Below are 24,782 nucleotides of genomic sequence, written 5' to 3'. Positions count from 1 at the left end.
TGCATTTTGCAGAAGAGTGGGCTCTGGCGCTTGCGCCGGCTGTGTACCCTAATCAGTGTGGCTGGGATAAATTGTCTCCGAGCCACGAGATTCCTTTACGGTCTCAGCCGCAGCCTCAACCTCAATATCCCATACGGCGTGAAGCCAAAGCTTCAGTCGCAGCTATCCTTGAACAATTGGAATATCAAGGTGTAATTGAAACGTGTGTGTCACCGATGAATAACCCCCTTTTTACTGTAAACAAGCCGGACAGCTCATATCGTTTGGTTTTGGATTATAGGCATTTGAACTCGCATTGCCGTAACTGCGCAGTACAGAATACTCATGGCTCTGCGTTAGTGAATAGTCTTGAGCGTAAACGGTTCAAAACCACGCTTGACATTTCCAATGGTTTTTATGCCCATAGATTAGACGGTCTAAGTTCCCAGTGGACCAGCTTTACATGCGGCGGTGTGCAAAAAATGTTTCGGCGTCTCCCAATGGGCTATAAGAATAGTCCTGGAGTATTCTCCGCCCGCATTGTCTCTCTTTTGGAGGGCATCGGCCCAGTTGCTTGTTCGTATGTGGATGACATTTATCTCACAGACGACGATCTTTGGGAGCATCTGTGTCGAGTAAATAGCATAATTTGTAACTTTGCGGACATTGGTTACAAGTTTAACTTTGCAAAGTCGCACATTGCAGAGTACACAGTGTTGTTTCTCGGATACGAGCTTAACAACGAGGGGAAGGGGTTGGCACCTCACTTCCTGGAGAAATGCGCACAGTTGCGTTCTCCGACAACACTGAAGAAATTACAATCTTTACTGGGCTTTTTGAATTTCTGGAGAACTTACATTCCGGAATATGCCCAGCATATCAAGCCTTTGTATGCTTTGATACAACCATCTTTTTCCAAATCGTGCTGGCTGCCTGAGCATTCAGCCATTCTGCAGTCTTTGCAGGCTGATTTGCTCGCTTCTGAATACTTACAGGCTCGTGATAACAAAACCAACCTGGTGATAAGAATTATCCCTGGGGCGGTGGGTTTCACGTACCTGACTTTTAATGAAGGAGATACAGTACCTATTGCTTACAAGTCACACTTGTACACTTCGGCGGAACTGCGTTTTTCCACTGTGGAGAAAGTTTTAACGGCTGTACAGATGGCAATTCTTAAGGAGCGTGCCCTGTCGCAAGGAAAACGCATGTTGGTTGTTACCCCGTGTCCTGCCTTGGAAGCAGTTACGAAAGCCAGTGTACCTAATTCCAAAGCTTTGCACCCTAGGTGGATTCAGTGGGCTGCATCCTTGACATCCCAGGATGTCACGTTTATTTTTGACGCCACTTTACGGTCGCAGGAGTATTTACAGTATGAATTTGTTCATCCTGCTCCTTTAGCAATGCGGCCGTTGGAGGATTTCCATTGCATCATTTACACTGATGGTTCGGCGCAGGTTGTGCATGGCTCTAAACATGCCTACGTTTCCGCATGCGCCATTGTGGTCGGTGCCATGGTGAACGATGAGTTCAAGTCCAGTGTCGTGCACACGCAGACGCTTGGGGACTGCACCGCACAATTAGCAGAGCTTCGTGCTCTGATGCTTGCATTGGAGTACGCAGATCCTTGTGTGACGACTTTGATCGTAAGTGACTCTTACTACTGTGTCCAGTCTTACAATGAAAACTTGTTCTTTTGGATTCAGAATGAGTTCCGTGATTCCAAAGGTAGCACAATAAAACACAAAATGACCTGGGTCCGAGTGGCGGAACTTAAAGAGAAGTTGCCACTCGTGTTTGTGATTCATACTCTCGGCCATCAGCGCGTGGGGGTCCACGCTGTTGGTAACTCGCTTGCTGATGAAGCAGCGAAGTCAGCAGTATCAAAATACTTAGTTGCAGCAGTCACGAGATCCAAAAGCAGAATAGATGATGACATCTTGGCAGCTGTTGCTGCAACGGAGAAGGGAGGTAAATATCCTGCGGGATTCCCTTCTAAATACACATACCACTTAAGTCCCGATAAGGTTCCTTATGTGAAAATTCCTGATGTTGGCGAACGTCTAGTTCCCAACTCGGATCGCAGGGCTACTTTGATTACAGCGGCTCACGAAGGTGTGGCGTCTGCGCATGCGGGCGTCTCAGCCACTGTAACTCAGCTACAACAGAGGTTCTGGTGGCGGGGACTGTACAAACAGACGCGCGAAAATGTCCTTCAATGTGACATTTGCCAGCAGATTAAACCTTCAACTGCTGCGCGTCCGCCTCAGACACAGTTGTATATCTCTAATAAACCGCTTGGATGCGTTTATTTGGATCACTGCGGTCCTTTTTCTTCTGATACTGCATACAAATACATCTTAGTAGCAGTTGATTCATGCACACGCTTTGTGTGGGTATGGCCACATCGGAGCGCTGATTCACGAACTGTCATTAAGGATTTGCGAGTCTTTGTGGGAATTTTTGCCTGTGGTTCCTTCCATTCGGATCAGGGTCCGGCTTTCGCCTCTAAGGCGTATAAGGATGCTATGGTTTCGTTGGGGGTCCAAGTCAAGTTTTTGAGTCCCTACAGGCCCGAGGGCAATAGTGTAGTTGAACAAATGAACAGTGACTTAAAGCAATCTTTGACAGCTCGAGTTATAGGCACTGGCAGAAACTGGTTAGCCCACCTCAATGGCGTGCAGCGTGCGCTTAATAATCTCCCTAGAAGGTCTCTGGGTGGGCGGACCCCGTACGAATTGCTCTTTGGTATCAAGATGTACGTCCCTGAGCTCGATGGGCTAGACTGCAAGGCCCAGGCCACGGCCTTTGACGTAGATGAACATTGCAATGTTTTACAGGATCTACAAAAGACCAGAGACAGTCTAGCAAAGGAACATTTGCCCTCCACATCGGATGATGCGTTGCAGATCCCGGTAGTTGGCTGGCTACCCCAAGTTGGAGAACTGGTTCGAGAGAAGATCGATAACAAGAAAGAGTTTGGTCCCTCAAATCGTGCACCGGTTCGAGTTCTTGGAGTGAAGGGCACAAGAACAGTCATTTTACCGCCACTTCCAGGTCGTAAGGAAAACAGATTTATTTCTATTGACAATGTCAAGACACACAGGGTGGCCGATTCTTCATAGCATGACACCGGCTGTATCCTGTCCTTCCATGGTGAGGTACTCTGTGCTAGCAATTACTTCTGGTGCAGAACAGGAGGTGTCCCTCGAGATGCCTGCCATATCCAGTCCTTTCTTAAATACTATTCCTGTTACTAACATTGATGAGCTGAACTACACCTATCCTGCTGATTTATCGATGCCTGATTTGCAGACTCGTTTGGCCGACCAGTCCAGATTCTCTTTTGACTCTGTTTCGGAACTTTCAAAGAAACCCTCAATTATTGCAAAATATGCCACGTTGTTTAAAAAACATTTTTTAATTCCCCCTTGGACATACATTTGGTTGATCCTATTTTCATTTTACCTTTTTATGTCAATTGGTTTTGTGTTTTATTTTTTCCGCCTGATTGATGGTCACTACGTTAAAGAAAGAACAGGAATTCTGTACCTAAATGGAACATTGGCCCCTCTTTCCTCTTCACATTCAGAACACAGACTGAAACGAAACTTGAATACAGTCAACATTACTGCTTGGCCTGTCCTTGATGGGATTGTGTGGGATGCGGTTAGATTTCAAATACATGGGCCCACTGAAGTGATTAATGTTCCGAATGTGCTTAGAGTAAACATGGGAGATGTGATTAAACAAAATATACGTTCTGATGATTGGGATATTCAGGCCGTAGAAGCATTATTCTCTGATTTTAAATACTATGCGGCTTTTGATGCTGAAGACTTATATTTAGATTCTATTAATTATGGTGATTTGTTTTGTTTCCAACATTATGGTAATCATTTTCTCCATAAGACGAATTCCAGGAGGGTTGCTGTGAATTACACGCAGTGGGAGCACTGCCCAGCTCCTTTAATTGGAAGCTCCAATACATTTCTGAAAAAATATGGTTATTTTACAGATTTCAATCAATCAAATCCTGAGTCATTTTATTTCAGGATGACGGAAAAGTCCATGTCCAAAGTTAGACTTACCGATACAAAGTTGCTGTATTCGAAGTCCTTTCTAGATAAATTGGCTGTAGATGGCTACGAGTTCTGGAAGGGAATAATTGACCTTAAATCGGTTTGGGGTACCAAAGATTGGCAGGTACAAGGCACTGAGGCTTTGCACCATGCAAGTCTCATCCTGAATCACATGTTGTTTCTAAATTCTACTATTTCCCAAACAACATGCTTTGGATTGGCTACTTCTAAAAAATTAAATACACCAATTATCCCCGAATTGGAAGAATGTTCAGGTTGGGGTAATTTCTCTGAATTATCTATACGTGAGATACAGTCTCTACTATACAATCGTCCTTTAATATTTCCAGTTTGGATCCAAAGGGTTGGCTAGTGTGGCAAAAGAGTTCTGATTCTTGCCAACGTCGATTTCTGGGGTTGGCTGAAGGGTTCACACAAGTACGACCAGATCCCCGTTTTGAAACTGATTATACTGTCACCACTTACTCTGTGGGGAAACTGTGTCAAAATTGGTTACAACATTCCACTTTAGCTGCAGTTAAACTACATCTGTCTCAATTAACTGAAGATGTGGATTTGAACGATTTTATAAAAGGCCCAGCTAAAGGTAGATCTAAACGATGGATTTATGCGGTATACAATGAAATTTGGAAAGTTTCTCAAATTGAGGCTGCTAAACGCCTAAGGGCAATTGATCAAGCAAATTTAGAAAAAGTGCTTGCGGTTGTCGATAACAGTATTAACACGCTTTCTTCCTGAATTTACACATTGAACAATATTGTTTCTTCTGTTGTTGACATTATACATGATGAAGTGTCCGTATTGTATCATGGTCAAAATCAATTGCGTTCTGTAATGCAGTTTGCTTGGACACTACAGACTCTGAAGGCTGGTCGAGTGCCTTGGAGTTATATGAACGTCTCATCACTATTTGCCCCATTTAATTTGACTGACAAGCAGCGCATGCTTTCCATGCGAGATGCATCATTTTCTATGTTACACATTGAAAAGTTAGAATCTTTGCCCTTTTCTGTGGCTGAGGCAGCCGCTGCTACATGGCTTATCCATGGGATTATTACTTTGCCATTTGCTCTGTATAAATTTACAAATTGTATGCAATATATTGCTATTGGGAGATATGAACCTCTAGGCAGTGCTTTCCTACATGAGACCTGGTCTTTACCATACACATACAGATGTCTGAAAGAAGGAAAGGAAGTGAATCTGAATGGTGAAGAATGCACACAGTCGCCTGACCGTTCACTGATATGCAGGCACATCCAGTTGCATGGTTCTTGTAATCAGGACAGGCCAAATTTAGCCTGTGTTTTAAAAGGCACACCGGTTCCTGCAATAGTTCCCACATTCACTTTATTGTCAAACGGTAGTTATTTACTTTTGAATAACGAGATGTGTTGTGTGTTAATGGTCGGTATTGCCTATGTGGTTACTGTATCAGAACGTGTGGTGTGTTGCAAGAATGTGTTATATCCACCCACGCATGGAAATTCAGATGTTTCCATTTGGCCACGAATACCAACCTTGAGAGCGGAGTTCAATGGTTTGAGCCGAATAAGAGCACTATTGTCTCAAAAAGAAGTGGCCCTGAGCTCTGCCCGTGAAACTTATGTCCTTCACATAGCTAACACACGCACAGAGGTGCAGGCACTTTTAAATACTGATTTGCCGTTTCATTTCTGCGAGCTGGTTCATCAAATCTTTAATGCCTCCTCCACGTCTGGCCTGGCACATTTTTTTAAATTGGTTAGCAGTGGTCTCGTGACTACGTTTGAAAAAGTATTTGGTATAATCCCTGCGTTTTTCCATTCTATATTCGCAAGCTTGTTTGGTGGATTCCCTGTTTTACTGGCTTTGGCTGCAGGCGTTCTGGTGATATTTTGCTTTATAAAACATGGATGCCCATCCTGCGCAAGAAAACGCTCAGCCCTTACTTATGCTGTTTCGCAACCGGATGCTTGATTACTATGGCTCCTTGCCGCTTGCGACTTTAAGCACGGCTTTTGGATTATCGTTTCGATTTTCCTATTTCACATGTGTCCAGCCTGTGTTTCATTGCCTGTGCTGTGATTTCGACTGGGCCATTGATTTGTGTCTCTGCTTACCGACTTCTCCTGACGTCGATTTTGATCAGCTGATGAGCCCCGTAGTTGCTCACGAGTTGGTTTGTTCTGGCGAAAGGGTTATGGCCGTGGCAGCGATGCATGGACTAATGGGTCAGTGGGACATATCCGCAGCGGCGCATGACTTTCTGGCACATAGCGTTCTCGAGAACCCACTGAGTTGTCCTCTGATGTTGCTAGAGGATTCGGTGCTGGAGGAGCACGTATGTTCTTTCCCATTGCTTAATTGGATGGCTGAACTGTTTTCGGATGATGACAGTGATTTCATGTTGGAAGCTGTGGCTACCTATTTTGCATATTCTATCCACCCATGAGTGGCTTTGGAGACTTTCACTATTATGGCACGTGACTTTTTAGTGATTCTGAATGGTGCCTGTTCTGTTACGAACATTCGACTTTTTGTTCTGGGCCTATGATTTTATAAATGGCCTCAGGTTCAAGTTTTTTATATTTTTGTGTGGCCACTATAGGCATTCATACATATTTTGTATTATTAATTCTTATATACATTTACATACATTTAGCTTGGCTCAATATTGTTGAACTCTGCTTTCATGTTTTGCCTTTCTTATAGTATTGGCTTGTTTTTTTTTCCTTTTTTAACCGTCCTCGGATCATTGGGGGGTGTCATATGGTTACTGCGTTTCTATATATTGTGTTAAGTTAGCATGAGTTTATTAAATGTTTAAAACGACATTTTTTCCTTCGGCTTCAGTTTGCACACAACACCTAATTGTTATTGTAGCTTTCAACCTAGACGAAAGATGTGATTTATTTGAGAATAATATGTTATTGCTCTGATATCAGTTGTGCTTGGTACACTTGGTACAACTGTCGGCACACTGAGAACTGCACCCTCTAAGAATAACCTAACACAAGGTTGCTGGAGGCCTGATCCTCGCACCACATTAGACATAACACAAATAATGTTGCTGCCAACATTGGGCTCTACGCGGGTTTAAGATAGAGTTACAGGGAATGAATCAACACACTTGATGCTTCGCATGCAGAGAGCTGGTAGCTGTTGATGTGATCTGCTCCTACTGACCATTAGAGGTATGGGCCCGCCCTGCTAGAACCCAAATGAGACCTTCTTAGATATAATATAATATGCTAAATAGGGTGCGCGAAATATAGGTGATACAAACTTTATATAGATTTTGCATTATAATATGCTATCACCATTCGCTTACTATGGATTAGTGACTATGCTGATAACTCTGATTTTTATAATATGTATGTTGGTATTATATAAGATACTGCGTTTGAGAACTTTGCATTGAAAAATAAACATTTCAAACTTGCATGTGTGTTCTTTGCCTCCCAGTTTCGGTTTGTAATGATTATATAACGAAAGAGTGTTCATGTGTTCCACGATACCTGAGGTAACCTAAGTTCATGTTCTGGATTGTCTAAGTCATTGGGAAGTTATTACTACCGATGAGACACTGTAGCTAGCTTGGTAAGGGGATTTCTGAAACTAAGGTGAGTTTTGGGTCACCCTAACTCACCCAGGTTCTAGATCTCTGTGCACAGTTCTGTGGGAGAACGGAAACCCTGCTACAGTTTGCATCAAGTTTGTTCAGTCCTTTTGCTATAGTGTTGAAAGTATGCATCCATTTACATTCCCTGGTGTTTAGAATGGAATTCAAGTTACCCCCTCTGGGGCCCAAAGTAATCTTCTCAAGTATCACCCATCTCATTGATTCTGGGGTGTGTTTCTTGTCCAAGAAGTGTTCCACTAGAGGTGCCCCTACCGTCTGACACCGGATCCTGCTGCAATGTTGGAAAATCTGGTTCTTTATCTTTTGTCTGGTTTGTCCAATGTGCATAAGCTCACATGGACACAGAATGGCATAGATAGCTCCACTTGTATTGCAGTTGGTGAGGGCCTTTAGATCTATGGTGAGATTGTTGTGGGTCACTTTCTTAGTTTCCCAGCATGTGGGACATGCTTTGCAGGTTGTACATCTGAAATGTCCTACCACCTCTGGTAGGTTCCAGAGTCCTTGAATGGTTGGTGCCGGAAGCGTTTCCAGTAGTGAGCGGACCACATGGTCTCTTATGTTTTTTGCCTTTTTGAAGGCGTGCATTGGAGGTTCAAGTATGTTGATGACATCTGCAATCAAGCCCCAGTGTTTGTTGACAATTTTTTTAATATAGTTACTTTTGGTGCAGTATGTTGTTACGCATATCATCCGTTCTTGAGTAGGCGTTTGTTCTCTTGGCATCAGTAGGGTTGATCTGTCCTGGCACCAAGCTCTTTTTCTAGATCTGGTCACCAAACTCCTGGGATAACCCCTATCCATCAGGCGGGAAATGAGATCATCAGATTCTTTGAAATAGTCATCCTTTAAAGTACAATTCCTCCAGATATGGAGAAATTGTCCGAAGGGCAGGTTGTCTCGAAGACCTCTGGTGTGATGGCTTGTATATCTCAAGAGGGTATTCCTTTCCGCTGGTTTCCTGTATAGTGTGGTATACAGTACCCCATCCCTTTCTTTCATGCTAATATCCAAAAAGTCTATGGACTCCTTATCCATACTCATGGTGAATTTGATATCCTCAGACTGTGTGTTTAGCCATTCTGTAAAAGCATTCAGGTCAAGTTCATCACCCGTCCATATCATGAGCACATCATCTATATATCTGTGCCATCTGGAGATATGGTTGCGGTATGGATTGTGACTTGATAGAATACATTGCTGTTCAAAATCTGACATGTATAGGATCGCCAGATCCGGGGCGAAGGCAGCGCCCATTGCCACTCCTTTGCTTTGAATATAAAACTTGTTTTGAAACACAAAGAAGTTCTTAGTCATGGCAATTTCCAATATATCAATGATGAACTCTGTGGGAACCCCTGCTGGTTGTTCCCTCTTTTGTAGAGCTCTTCGCATACACTCCAGAGCTGGTCTCTGCAGGATACTGGTGTAGAGAGATACGATGTCTATCGTAACCAGAAGTTGGCTATTCTTGTTGAAGGGCATCTGGTCCACCAAGTTAATCACTTGCATCATGTTCCTGAGGTATGTGGGTGTTGCTTCAGCCAGTGGTTTCAAAAATATATCCACATATTTGTATAGTGGCTCTAGAAGTGATTCGCATCCCGAGATGATTAGACGTCCAGGTAGTTTCGATGGGTTTTTGTGGACTTTGGATAATGCGTAGATCGTTGGTATCCGCGGTTGGTTTACATTAAGGTAGTCAAGTTCCTTCTTAGTGAGGAAACCCATTTCACTTGCTTTCTTGGTAATGGCTAATATCTCCAATCTAATCTCCTTAGTGGGGTCTGCTGCTACTGGTCTGTGGCTAACACCGTCCCGCAATTGTAAATGGATTTCAGCCTTGTAATCTTTGACATTCAACAGCACGATTGATCCGCCTTTGTCGGCTGGTTTGATCACCACTGATTTGTTGTTCTTGAGTGGGTTCAGTGCTGTCCGCTCTGCTCTCGTGATATTGTGTTTCACGTAGGGTCTGGCTTCACAAGTTTTTAAGACTTCCCTGAGCACCACACTCTCGTATGTCAAGATTCTGTGGGAGACTGATGCCATAGTAGGCATGAATGTTGATGGAGGTCGTAGGTTCGTGAACGCTGTCATAGCTGTCGAGGGTCGGTTTTGAAAAAAGTTCTTCAGTCGTATCTTTCTGAAGAATCGGGTGAGTTCAGCTTTAATGTTAAATCTGTTCACATGGGACGTAGGTACAAATGATAGTCCCTTACTGAGTACACTTGTTTCATCAGTGGTCAGTGTGTGGTTAGATAGATTGATTAGAGGGCTGGCTCTAGTTGTCGTTCGGAGGGTACCACCGGCTACCATCTGTAGGTTTTTCTCCTGGTGCTTCTCTCCCGTGGTCTTCTTGCTGGAATCTCACCTGTTTCGTGTTCTGGCCCTGTTTCCTCCCTCCGTCCCAGTTCTGTTGATTCTGTCCCCGGGTCGGGCGGTTGTTCCAGGATCCACCTCTTCCTCTGCCCCTTGGTGGTCTCCATTGAGTGTCTCCTAAAAAAGGCGACAGTTGGCCGCTCATCCGTTCCTGGGGTGGCTGGTGCCATTGATCTTGGTGTTGGTAATTTCCACTTGGTCCGCCCTGGTCGTTTTCCCTGTCGCCACTATATGAAGAATCCGAGAAGTTGGTGAATCTCCGTGTTCCTCTGTAGCCACCTCTTCCTTTGTAGAAGAGCCGTCCCTGAGTGTCCTGCCTGTAGTAATCAGATTGTAGGTAGGGGTAGGTCTTCTTCTTGTCGTAGTACTGGATATCTTTTGCTAACTTATCCAGTTTCTTTGTTTGTGTCTCCACGTCGAAGTCCTTCAGGGTTTTCTTCAGTCTCTCAAGGATCTCTTTGGCACTCGCAAAGGCAGAATGGCTGGCTATTTCCTCTTTAAGCTCATCAATCTCTTTCGTGAGTTGTTCAACCTGCTCCTTAGCCGTCTCAACCCCCAACACCATCCAGTGGCATGAGCAATTGTTTGCTACGAAACTGAAGCCTTCTTTAAACTTGGGGTTGTCGACGAATATGGCAGGCTCATTACGAACTTGTAGTCCCGTAGCTATAATATTGGATCTCAGGTATCCAGTGAGAAGGTGTCCATGTAGCTTTGTTCTTACTAGCTTCTTTTCCAAACGTTCAAGTTTGTTTATTTTTTCATTCAAAGAGTAGTCTACACTGGTGCTATTAGGTGTAAGGAAGGCTGCCCCTGTGTCTCCCCTGATTAAATTCTTTATATAATCCTCCGTATAAGAGAGGGTCTCAAGTTCCATTGTGATATGGCCCTCAATTGACCAGCATACAGATACTAATGACTAGTATAATCAAAGGAAACCCTCGCAAGAAGCCTCTTGCTCTGAGAGTATTTAGTTAAGACAGGGTAAACCCAAAACAACTCAAGGACCTGGGTTGCTAAGTACAGTACAGAAAAAGTGGTTCGAGTTTCTGCAGTTTTTTCTAAATAATCAGCTCTTTTTACATGGAGAGACGTTCACCACATATATGTAACATTATGCATTATTAAACAAAATAAACAAAAGAGCTTACAATATTCAAAATATGATTGTATTTATTTTTACAATCTTGTCCATTGTGAATTGTTGCATCACAAAAGTAGCTTTTCTTTTTTGGAGTATATAAGCATAATTTTCAAAGCATCACAGTGATAGTGCTCTTAGTGAAGGAAGGAAGGGATGTGATCGGGTTTGTGAGGGACTGGGTAAAGGTGGTGTGACATTGGTAGCATCACATTAAAATCAGTAGGCCTTTACACTTAAGCAAGTACACATGTTCCCTAATCACATCACACATAGGTTAGACAAATCCAGTGTATTTAGTCCTTTGGTGTGCTGGGATGGTGTGGTCTACGTTTCGACCCCTATGGATATGTAAGGGTTATTCTTGCCTCATGTTGGGGTCTTCATCAGGAAATAAATGTGAGCGCCTAAAATATAATATAAAGACGGGCATTAAATGCTTGTGGTGGACTATGGTCAAAGTAAAAGCTATGAGTAGGGGAGTACCTACATTGAGGTAACGGTCGGCGTCTGCACCGTCACTGTGTGGGCCAGCGTGGGCTCCTAACGATTCTAAACAAGAAAGGACAATTTTCAATATAATTGACTGGCTCATAGGCCATGCACCCGAAGAACGGGAGGTGGAGTTTAAGTTAGTGCAGTGGTAGCTGTGGGTGAATGCAGGGGTGCTTCTGTATGTTAGTTGTAAAAGGGGTGTGCCCGTTTGAGAGCACAAGGAGTGGTGCGCCCTTGTAAGTTTCCGGTGCTCTGCACTAACACTTAATTGTCAACACCGGAGCTTAACAGTCTGCCACAAGGTGGCGGTTTCTGCCTAATTTAGAGATTACCACAACAACAGTTAACTATCAATTCAATATACCTTAAAATGACTATTAAGTGCCTCCCAAGCCATTCTTATAGGTTTGGGACCCTGAAATGCTCCGAACTGACACACTTGTAGGAGTGCAGTGGTTTGTAGTTGTGTTGTTACTATAATTGGCAGCATAGCAGGGACAATGTGTGGTGGAAGCTGCAGAGGCATCCCGACAAGAGCCTTGGCACTTTTTATAAATTAAATACTGATATCAATACATTTTTAAATCGGCCCAAAGTGCAAATACTTCATCTGAAGTAAGTTTCTTTTTGTTCTATGATTTCTAGCTTTGAGTATTTTATGGTACCAAATACGATCCTGGAAAAGTGTAATTTGTCAGAGAAGCTCACTCACAGACGTCTGACTTGGACACTTGTTTATGAACGTATTATAAATGACTGCAATTTATACTTGGAGAGCCCGGCTACAGCCTCCATTGTACAGATGTAAACCTCATGCTCCAAAACTGCAAGTGATACTTTGAGAGACTAAACGCATAACAAACTCACTGCACGTATGCCTTTTCAATAGAAAAACAGAGTGGTTGCTAGGCCACAGCTGTCACACAAGCGTGGACTACAATCCTTAGAAGATATTATAACACAATGAAAAATGTGAATCATTTTGAAAGAATAATGAAGTTCCAGCTTTTGCTGAAAAAAAGTCACAACAAAGTATCATATTGTTGGACAGTGATCGAAATTTGATCAGCTAGTCAGTTGTATTAAAGTGATTCACAAAGCCAGTGCTTAATTTGGAAAAATGTAAGTGCCAGGGGCCTCATTTATGAAAAGTGACGCATCGCTGCGTGAAAACAGCGATGCGTCACTTTTCACTGCGCACTCCTTACGGAATTCCTGATGCGTCATATTTAATGTATGACGCATCATGTCGCAAGGAGTTACAGATACGTCAGTATTTCTGACGTATCTGTAAACGCAAAAGTGACGCATTGCTGGAGTGTGTCACAAAAGTGATGCAACTACAGCAATGCGTCCTTTCACATGGGGAAAGCCCCATGTGAAAGGGCTTGCGTCAGTCTTACGCCTGCTGTGAGGCAGGCGCAAGATTTTGACGCAACAGCATCCTAAAAGTGACGCAGTGAAATCTCATAGATTTCACTGCGTCACTATTACGAGGCTTTTGGCGGGGGAACGCCCCCTCTGCATACATTATACCTGACGCAGGTATAATGTGGCGCAGGGGTTTAAAAAGTGACGCATCTACCTAGATGCGTCACTTTTTAAATATGGCGCAACGAGGCGCATTTTTTACCCCGCTGGTGCGTCACAAAAAGTGACGCACCGGCGGCGCAAAACTGACGCAAGGCCATCATAAATAAGGCCCCAGGGGTCTAGTTAGGAGGCCTCTGCAGCATGCTCCACCCATTGCCACTACAAGCATTGCCAATGACAGTACATATAAAACTGCTCACCAGCACTCTGCTACAAGCCTTACAATTCAGACTATTGCAGGCTCCCAAAGCTATAAAAATTGCTTGGGTCACAGGTAAACAATTGCTGTTATGCTCATCTGTAAATTATACAAACACCACCACCGTGTGGCAGCTGTCATAAGTGTTGGTGCCAACAATTAAGTGCTAAGTGCCAGCACCAAAAACCACTGTCTCAAATTAAGCACTGCACAAAGCCCGGAAATTAAAAGTAAGACTTTGACTCCCTTAGACATTGTTGACGGTAAACAGACAAAATATTGATTACAAAATATCGAATGGACATAATATCGAGTACAAAATATAGGCTGGACAGAATATCGAATGGACAGAATATAGACATCAAAATATCGTTTTGAAGGTAAGTAATGTAATATCGAATTTTAAAATATAGATAGTCAAAATATCGAAGTACATAATATAGGCTAAGAAAAATATCGAAATTTTATTAATATCGAATTATTTATAGTGTATTTTATGTGTTAAAAGTGTTTATTTATGTTATAATGTAATTTAATTAATGAATTTAATGTTATTTAAATTTTGCGTAATTTAATTCTGTAGCGGGTTGTGGGTTTATAGGGGAATAGGGTGGGAAGTAATTTAATTATAACTAATTACATATGTTAATTTTTTATGTGTATTTATTAGATTTTAATTGTTAAGTAACTGTTTAATTACTAATTAATTAATTGGTATTTAGTGATTAATTAGTATTATTAGATAACTAATTGTAATGATTAAATTAAATTAGTATTTGTAATTAATTAATTATTATATTATAATAAAGTGGTAATTACTTTTAATTAATTTTTTATAGATATTAATATATAAATATTTTTAAATAATATATGAAGTATCTACTTTCCCTACTGTTTCACTCACTGGAGTGGGAATAGTAATTTTTACCCCTACGCTATCCAGCGCTTTCCCTACTGTTGCACTCTCTGGAGTGGGAATAGTAATTTTTACCCCTAGGCTATCCAACGCTTTCCCTACTGTTGCACTCTCTGGAGTGGGAATAGTAATTTTTTCCCCTACGCTATCCAACTCTTTCCCTACTGCTGCACTCTCTGGAGCGGGAATAGTAATTTTTATCCCTATGCTATCCAACGCTTTCCCTACTGTTGCACTCTCTGAAGTGGGAATAGTAATTATTACCCCTACACTATCCAACGCTTTCCCTACTGTTGCACTCTCTGGAGTGGGAATAGTAATTTTTACCCCTACGCTATCCAACGCTTTCCCTACTGTTGCACCCTGGAGTGGGAATAGTAATTTTTACCTCTACGCTATCCAACGCTTTCCCTACTGTTGCACTCTCTGGAGTGGGAATAGTAAGTTTTACCCCTACGCTATCCAACCCTTTCCCTACTGTTGCACTCTCTGGAGTGGGAATAGTAATTTTTACCCTTACGCTATCCAACGCTTTGCCTACTGTTGCACTCTCTGGAGTAGGAATAGTAAGTATTACCCCCACGCTATCCAACGCTTTCCCTACTGTTGCACTCTTTGGAGTTGGAAGAGTAAGTTTTACCCCTACGCTATCCAACTCTTTCCCTACTGTTGCACTCTCTGGAGCGGGAATAGTAATTTTTACCCCTATGCTATCCAACGCTTTCCCTACTGTTGCACTCTCTGAAGTGGGAATAGTAATTTTTACCCCTACGCTATCCAACGCTTTCCCTACTGTTGCACCCTGGAGTGGGAATAGTAAGTTTTACCCCCACGCTATCCAACGCTTTCCCTACTGTTGCACTCTTTGGAGTTGGAATAGTAAGTTTTACCCCTACGCTATCCAACCCTTTCCCTACTGTTGCACTCTATGGAGTGCGAATAGTAATTTTTACCCCTACGCTATCCAACACCTTATCTACTGTTGCACTCTCTGGAGTGGGAATAGTAATTTTACACTTCTGCTATCCTATGGTAATAATATTGGATATTTTTTTATTTATATTATGTTACTATATATATATGTTTTAACAAATATGATCGAGAGGGAGGCCTTCGCCGTGGTATGGGCCCTCAAGAAACTCCGGCCCTACCTCTTTGGCACACACTTTCGGGTGCAGACCGACCACCGACCCCTGCAGTGGCTGATGCAGATGCGGGGGGAAAACCCGAAGTTACTACGTTGGTCCATCTCCCTTCAAGGGATGGACTTCACGGTTGAACACCGGCCTGGGCCAGATCACGCCAACGCGGATGGCCTGTCCCGGTTCTTCCGCCTCGACGAGGAGAGTCCCCAAGAGGATGGGTAACTCTCCCCGCCTTCAGCTGGGGGGGACGCGTGTTGGACAGGCCACATGAAAGGCCGCACTCCCCCGGCCCGACCAGGCCCGAGCCCGGTCACGCAGGTACCACACACCACCATTACACGTCCTCCGTCCCCTCCGGGACCCCTACTCTCGAACATGTCGACCTCGTGGGCCCGATCCACTGCCGGCCTGCGCGCCCATCCTGGGCGCCATCTTGGACACTCCACCACGAGGCCGCCTGGCCCCCGATCGACCCCAACCCTGGGCCTGGCCAGGCCTCAGACATCCCGGCACCACCATCCACCCAGGAGGTGAGCGGGCTGCTCGGCAAGTCAATGGGAGAAAGAGGTGTCGATGGCTCTCCCCCGCCAAGTGCCGCTCGCCCATCGCCTCCCCGGACGCTGGCTCCACCCCCCTGCTGGGTGTCTGGACTCCCTCATCCCGGACCTCCCGACCTCCAAGTGCGAGGGTCCGGACATCAAAGAACACCAGCCCTATAACTGGGGCAGCTCCAGAGCAGGAAGGCAGTTGTATCTTGGAGTCGAGAGACGCAGAGAAGAACTCATCCTTGACGGACTACTGGCGCTGCCATAGCTCTGTCTCGTGCACCATCGTCTTGCCTGCTGGCGCTGCCGCAACCTTCGTAACCTTCATATCCTTCATCGTCGTCGGGACCTGCTGGCGTGGCCGCGGACCGTTTGTATTCACCATCCTCATCGGGACCTGCTGGCTCCGCCGCGGACCGTCGTTTCCTTCGTCCATCTCGGGACCTGCTGGCTCCGCCGCGGCCCGATCATCTAGAACGCCGAGCTCGAGGATTGAGAGCTAGTTTCATCTTTTGGTAACAAGACTGTCCCGCTACCCTTTTCCCAAGCCAGAGACCAGAACCGAGGGGACCCCTGAGTCCAGACCTCCTTGTACCATTCCATCGTAAACTTAAAGAATTGCCTATAAAGTCTCGTTGAACTTTAACCTTGTGTGGTGTCCGTCTGTGGGGGGGGGAAGTTACTTGTCTGTACGATCGCTGGAGACGGCTCTCCCCGGAGACCTCTCCCCTTATCCTCGGCCGACCCTCCCGGTCCGTCTAACACACACCTTACTATCTCTTTCCCCAGGGCATCCCCATCTGAATGGATAAAATCACCTTGTCCGCCACAAATCCTACTCAAGGATGATCTCTGCATCCTTCTACATCGAGTCCTATTACTCTCTATGCTAATCCTCCCACTTAGTGAATATCAAGACCAATCTCAAGAGGGATGGTTTCTACCCTGCAGCCTTTGTGAGGGATTCACTTTGCCATCCAACACCCCTCTTCCTAAGGGGTCTTACCCATTATCTTATTCTAGGCCGGCCACTGATTGCAATAGCGTCCCTTACATTGAGAAGAAGATGGCTGACATCAAGCAGGATCTCCTTATTGCCAAAGATAACCAGCAGACCCTTTTACAGTTCTACCTGAAGATGAGGAGGTTTTGGAAACTTTATCCCTCCCTGGGGACTGATCAACCCAGTCTTCCTCTAAGGGCTAAACATGGCTAGGATGAAATTTCTTCTCTCATTTACCCACTTGGCCCTCTGTGGAGAATCCAGCATCTTCCAAGCCACCAGTTTTGGCCACTAAGGTTTTTGCCTCAGTTGTCGGATGACAACACCCTCGCTCTTCTTCTATCGTACTATGGCTCTGGGTGTGATCTCCCTGACTCTACAATCAACATCCCAAATATTACCTTTGACCCTGGTAGAGAACGCAGTGTTAACCTTAGATCTGTGAATACGGATAGCCGACTTCAAATCATGTCTCACCTTGAAGCTGTCACAACCAAATCAATGCTTCTCAACTGCAGATCTGCAGTGAAACATGCAGCAGATATTTCTGAACTCATCATTACACAAAACTTGGACCTCTTTATCCTTACTGAAATTTGACTCAATGACTCCTCCTCCAGCTCTTGATATCTTAATCTCTCCTGACTATGACATTATCAGATGCGATCGACCTGTTACAACTGGGGGGGACTTGCTTGCATTCATCACTCCACCGTTATGATAAAACAAACTCAAAATACTCTGATGTCCTCCTGTGAGCCACCAGTCACTGAAATCTGGAACAATGGCAATATTGTCTGTGCTCCACACGATTTATCATCCACCTGGGGATAATCTGCTCTTCATCGAGCAAATTATGGAGGTAATTACTTCGTGCTTGGACCAACACACCCATATCTTCCTCAGAGACTTTAACCTTCTTTAAAATGACACAGATGATCCTTTAGTGTGCTCCTTTAAGGCCTTTCACTCCAACCTCAATTTCACCCAGGTCTGCAAGGGACCTACCCACAACAAAGACGCCACCCTCAACAATATTATAGCTAAAGACAACATCATACAATCTGATGGCATTTTACCCTGTGACTGGTCGGATCATCACCAAAAATCCTTACATATCCTGGAAAAGGTCATGCGCAGACGGGGCCAACCACTTAAAACCAAGCAAATGTCTTGTAATCTGAGAGACATCAACTTTATTGATCTAACATCCATTAGCAAAAATTGTCTTCAGCCACCCTCTAACATGACCAACTAGGACGACGTTACTGATCACTACATTAACTCTATGACTATAATTTTTGACACTATTGCTCCAAAGCATCTCAAAAGGATTCAGATCAAACAATCCAAACCCTGGTTTAATAGCTCCCTAAATGATGAACGTTGCAAATTTAGGCTTTCAGAGCCTCAAACAGTTAAGGAAGTTGAGAAGCGCATACAACAAACATATTTGCAATGCTGAAAACGATCATCTCAGGGCTCTGCTTGACAGCACTAAAAACAGACGCAAGAAACTCTTTGAAATCATCAAGCAACAAGCTAACCACTCTACCAACCATATCTTGGCACCCATAACCTCTCTTCCTAGTGGGGAGGACTTCTTAGCACACTTCTTTGAAAAGGCAAGGAAAATCTGTCTTGAGCTGCAACCTACCGCTTCAAATTTGCAACCTTTGAACTCCCTCGCATTATCATGAGAAACCTACCGAACCCTCAGGAGCAAGTGCACCATCAAATCACGTCAGCAATCCACTACCAGCCAAGTTCTTTAAAGATCTCAATTCAGCCATTCTCCCACTTTGGTCCCGGATCATTCAAGAATCTCTTTTACGTGGGAGATTTCCAGACTACCTCAAGTCGGGGCAAGTCACTCCCATCCCAAAGAAGCCAAATGCCGACTTAGCTGCTCCTAACAACCTCCGTCCGATCACCGTCATCATGGGCTAGAGGTATGACCAGCAATTATGCGACTCGTAAATTGCGTCGCAATTTGCGAGCTGCAAAACTGGATGTATAACAGTGTATTTAACACTGTTTGCGATTCCCAATGGGGTCGCAAATTGCGAGGCTCATAAATATTAATGAGCCTCTCGCAATTTGCGAGCCCATGGTGAATGGCAGGCCCTCCTATCTCAAACTCACAAGCCATGTCTTCTTTGGATCAGAAACAAGCATCTTGGGAGTGGGACTGGTTTCTGGCTAACAGCCCTCATTAGCCAGGCTAGCTTGAATCCAGTAGCAAAGTGAGCAAGTGACCCCATCTGGGCACACCCTGCCAACTTAGGGCCACAAGGAGATAATGGACAGAGAACTGAAACTTTTTAGACACTCACCCTCACTCACAGATCTTGGTTGAATCCATCATCGATCTTTAGTTCACTTCGTCACACCAGTGCAGTCATAGCTATATGCAAATTAGTCTTGACCCTGTGCCTCATGGGAACAGTCCAGCCCAAACTGCCAAGCCATTTCTTCCCTGGACCAGAAAAAAACATCCTGGGACCGGTTTCGGGCTAGCAGTCCTCCTCAGCCAGGCTAGCTTGAATCCAGTGGCAAAGTGAGCAAGAGACCCAAGTCTGGGCGAACTCTGCTAACTTAGGGCAAACAAAGCAAACACAAGGAGATGATGGACGGAGCACTGAAACTTTTCAGACACTCACCCCCAGTCACAGATCTGGGTTGAATCCATCATCGTTCTTTTGCTCACTTTCGCCACCCCAGTTCAGACACAGCTATAATCAAATCAGTCTTGACCCTGTGCCTCATGGGAGCAGTCTAGCCCGAACTGCCAAGCATGTCTTCCCTGGACCAGAAAGAAGCATCCTGGGGCCGGTACAGGGCTAACAGCCCTCATCAGTCAGGCTAGCATGAATCTGGTGGCAACGTGAGCAAGGAACCTACGTCTGGGCATACCCTGCCAACTTATGGTGAACAAAACAAACACAAGGAGATGATGGACGGAGCTCAGATACTTTTCAGACACTCACCCCCAGTCACAGATCTGAGTCGAATCCATCATTGTTCTTTAGCTCACTTCACTACTCCAGTTCAGACACAGCTATATGCAAATCAGTCTTGACCCTGTGCCTCATGGGAGCAGGCCAGCCCGAACTGCCAAGCATGTCTTCCCTGGCCCGGAAACAAGCATCCTGGGACCGGTTCCGGGCTAACAGCCCTCATCAGCCAGGCTAGCTTGAATCCAGTGGCAAAGTGAGCAAGGGACCCACGTCAGGGCATACCCTGACAAATAAAGGCGAACAAAGCAAACACAAGAAGATGATGGACGGAGTCGTGAAACTTTTCAGACACTCACCCCCAGTCACAGGTCTGGGTTGAATCCATCATGGTTCTTTAGCACCTCCATGTCTGGGACTGCTTTTAAATAAATACGTTTTTATTTTTTTGAATGCAGCCCATTTTCCTTAAATGGAAACGGAATGAATTTTAAAAAAATAAAAATGAAACGTTTTTGTTTCATTTTTGAAGTGCAGGTAGTGCCTGCCCTTAAAAAATATTCTTCAGAGCCTGTCACAAACGGGAAGGGTTCCCATGGGGACCACTTCCTATTTGCAACTCCATTACCACCCTCTTGAAGAGGGTGGAAATTTGTGAATGTTTTGCAACCGCAATTACTGTCGCAAAACTTTCGTATATGGGTTAGAGTCGCTAGTTGGAATGGAACGCCACTTCCAAATAGCGAGTCTCTAAACACTTTTTGTGAGTAGCAATTCATTTGCGACTCGCAAAATTGTGTTAGCACATGGCCATTCCAATTTTAGCATGTGCAAATGGGTCGCTAACCCGTTTGTGCATGCTAAAATTGGTCGTACATCTGGCCCCCTGACTCTAGCTAAACTGCTTGAGAAATGATGCATCCACACACAGCTCTGAAAACATATAGAGAAATTTCAGCTCCTTGGCCTTTACCATTTGGGTGTCAGAGCGGGGCACTTTGCTGAAACAGCACTAACTCACATCGTAGAGGATGCCTTGAGATCTCTTGATCAAAATGTCCCCTATCTTCTGATCCTTCTTGACTTGTCCTCAGCATTTGACACCATCAAACATGAAAACCTGATTGCTCTTCTTCAATATAGGATGGGATTTTCTGGCCCTGTCTTAAAATGTTTTGCCTCTTTCTTACAGAACTGCACCCAAAGAATCAAAGTTAACCAATCCCTTGTAACCAGTACACCAGTCACTATTGGAGTTCCTCAAGGCTCCGCTCTTTCGCCCACACTTTTCAAGCTTTTTATGGAACCACTCTCCGATATTCTGAACCGCTCTAACATTCACTACCATATGTGTATTCTGATGACACTCAACTATATTTGAAGATCTCCTCTCCAGATGACATAAAAACTCTAAATGATGCACTCCAAAAAACCCAACAATGGCTAACTCATAACCATCTATTGTTAAATACCCTCAAAATGTAATTCCTTCTGATTGCCCCCGCAACCACTCTGCACCTACCCTTGACTGGCTCAAACAACTTGCTGCTCTTAATTGCACCCCTACTCTTGTTGACTCTGCTAAATCTTTAGATATAACCTTGGACAAATACCTAAATATGCAAGATCACATCAGTGCAACCATTGGGGGAACCAGTCAAGAGCTCAAAACCTTTAGGAAAATCCAGCCTTTACTTCTGCATAAGGACATCCAGCCAGCTGCACAATCCCCAGTTCTCTCACGCTTGGAATATGGGTTGGTGACCTTTGCCAGGCTAACTAAAGGATCCGCTTAGAGCCACTCTGAGCTCCTCGGCCAGACTCATCACAGGCTCCAGAAAACATGACCACATCACACCAGACCTAATTCAACTAAACTGGCTGACCATTGAAGCTAAGATCCGGTTCAAGATAGCTTGCCTGAAGCACAAAACTATTCATTACAACACCCCCATTTATTTGGCAAAAACACTTGCACTATTTGGCTCAAGACAGAATTTAAGAAGCTCTAACACCCTACAATTGAAACCTCCCAAATGCAATAAGAAAATAACTTACAATTTTGCTTTCTCTGGTCTTGGTCTAAGAATTTGGAATGCTCATCCCCCTGAGATCAGATCCAACCCATCTACTGCCTCTTTAAAAAACATGTTGAATGGCTACTCTTGAGAGAGTGATAATATCCTCACCAAATGCACCAAGATGTACAATACTACCACAAATGAAACCGGTGCTCGTGTAAACCATTCCAATAGCTAGGGGTCGAAATTGCGCTGTATAAACTCCTAAAAAATGAATGTTACCATGTGTAATGAAACCGGTGCTCGTGTAAAGCGCTCCATAACACAGTGACTGCATCACGCACACAGGAAGAATGTGTCAGAAACAATGCTACCTGCACCACTTGCAGGCACACAGAAACAGCTGCAGCTCGATCTGCATGGAGTAAACACGTAGCCGGTGTCTGGAATGGACCAAAGGGGACGCAGTGCTTACATGTCCCTGTCCTAGGAATGGTTACCTATCTTCTTTCTTGGGATGAAGGTTTTCCTGCGTAGTTTAAAAAAAACAGATTTTAAAACCAATCATAGAAGGAGGCAGACAGCCTCCAAGTAAAGTTGTGTTTTTATGTTCCCTCCAGGTCTTTCAAATACTGCCAGCAAGTGTACTCATAAAGTGACCTATAAAACCATTTTACATGTGACAAATGCAACATGCCAAGTCTGCATTAAAGTGTAGCATTTCTCACAACGTTTCTGATGGATTTCTTGCTAAGTAATCTTTTAGCCACAAGGTCTGGCCAGTGCACTGTTAGGGGTGATGGGGGCGGGGTGGCGAAGGTGGGCAATTGGGAGGGTGAGGCAGTGTTTGGCACTACTAAGCATGGGCGAATTTTGCGAATCTGGCGTTCGTGAATTTTGCGTATTTGCGAACTCACAATCCGTAAAATCCGTGAATTCTCGCGAATTTGCGGATTTTTTTTTGTGTTCGCAAGGATTTCTGCCAGTTCGCAAGGATTTCTGCTAGTTCGCGAGGGTTTTGTACCAGTTCGCAATTGCGAACTTACATGTCGGCTCGCAACGGTCACGATTATGTTGTTCTGGTTCATCATCACAGGTTCCCAGCACCCTCTGGTACATCAATGCCACCCTCTGGTTCATCATCACTGTAGATTATGGGGGGGGAAAAGCAAGCACACCTGCCTGCTTTAACTGACATGAATTAATTTGGGGTTGATTTATTAATGTGTCACTGTTTTAAAATTCCAGTCTGGCACCTGCTTCCTTATCTGTAATTTGCTTTCTGTTGCAGTGCATTTTTTTTTCCAGGACCTTTGTGGCCTACTTGCAGCTATTCTATGAGCCTGCTGTGAGGGTCAGAGCAGGGTCATAGAATTGTTGCAACTAGCAACTGAACTCTGGAGGGGCCCTTGTCAGGAAGCACTACAGGGAATGGTTACTAATGATGAGTTTGAACTTTTAAACCTGCTTTCACTTTTGCTAAACTCGTTTTTCTGCAGAACAGCATTACAGCAACTGTAATGCCCCAAACAAGCTTATATGAGAAAGTTGATTTCTAATCCAAAAGTTATCCAAAGAAAATCAAAAGGCCTCAAATCCAAAAAAGTGCAGGCAAATGTCAACCTGAGGAGTTATTCTGATAAAAATCATCATTTTCAGAAGGTCTATGCTGCTTGCTAGTAGATTTCTTGTGCAGAATTGCAATTTTTGTAATTTCGCGAGTGCGAGATTGTTGCTGCCCGCCGCACCTACATGTTCGCAATTGCGAACTTACACCGCACGCCGCAAAATTGTATCACCAAGAAAAAAAAATCCGCTGCGTGCGAATTTGCAGATTTTTGGTAAATTCGCGAGCGTTCGCGGATTGCGAATTTACCGAAAATCCGCAAAATCCGCGAGCGGAACAGATTTTCCGCCCATGCTTAGGCACTACATGATAGATTGGGGAGATGAGATATGGGCAAGCTGACAAAACAATGTGTAATGAAACCGGTGTTCATGTATAGCGCTGAGATCCCTTTGTATGAATCAAAAGAGGAGGGGGAAATTAATACCGAGCAGAAACAGGTCTTGAACTCAGAGTGGTGGTGGAGGCGGACAAGTGGGAGGAGTGAGATGGTGTTGGTACGGCACAGGAGATCCAGGAAATCGGGGAGCTGAGTCATCCACAAGATGCCAAAACATGGAATGTGCGTAAGAGAGAGGTGAGCAGGAGGTGAGCCCGGCAGTGATGCATGCGTGCACACGCAGTCTGTTCATTTTCAAGCACTGAACTTGTGCTTGTGGCGTGCCCCTGCTCGCTCCCACAAGGTGGATGCCGCCACAAGCACGAGTGTGTGCTTTAAAATGAGCAGAGCGACGGCTAAAGGCCCTCCTAGGCAGCGCATTCGCGCTGCATAGGTGAGACTTAAAAAATTAAAAGGAAGGAACAGCATTAGGGAATAAGATAGGGAAGAAAGTATTAAGGGAAGTAGGAGGGAAGAGTGGAAATGGAGCATAAGAGGAAAGGAAAGGAAACAGAGTAAGAAACTAAAAGTAGAAGATATAAATATAACAAAGTATCTAAGCGGCAACCAATCAGGATGGAGGAACCTTAAAATGATGGGTGCACATCTTCACTCCAGGAGGTGCATTGAGAAATATACAGAGGAAGACAGACATGAAGAAGACAACAGTAA

Source organism: Lissotriton vulgaris, chromosome 8 (genome assembly GCF_964263255.1).
Source record: "Lissotriton vulgaris chromosome 8, aLisVul1.2, whole genome shotgun sequence".
In the NCBI taxonomy this organism is placed as follows: Eukaryota; Metazoa; Chordata; class Amphibia; order Caudata; family Salamandridae; genus Lissotriton; species Lissotriton vulgaris.
Note: the sequence above shows the minus strand (reverse complement) of the source record.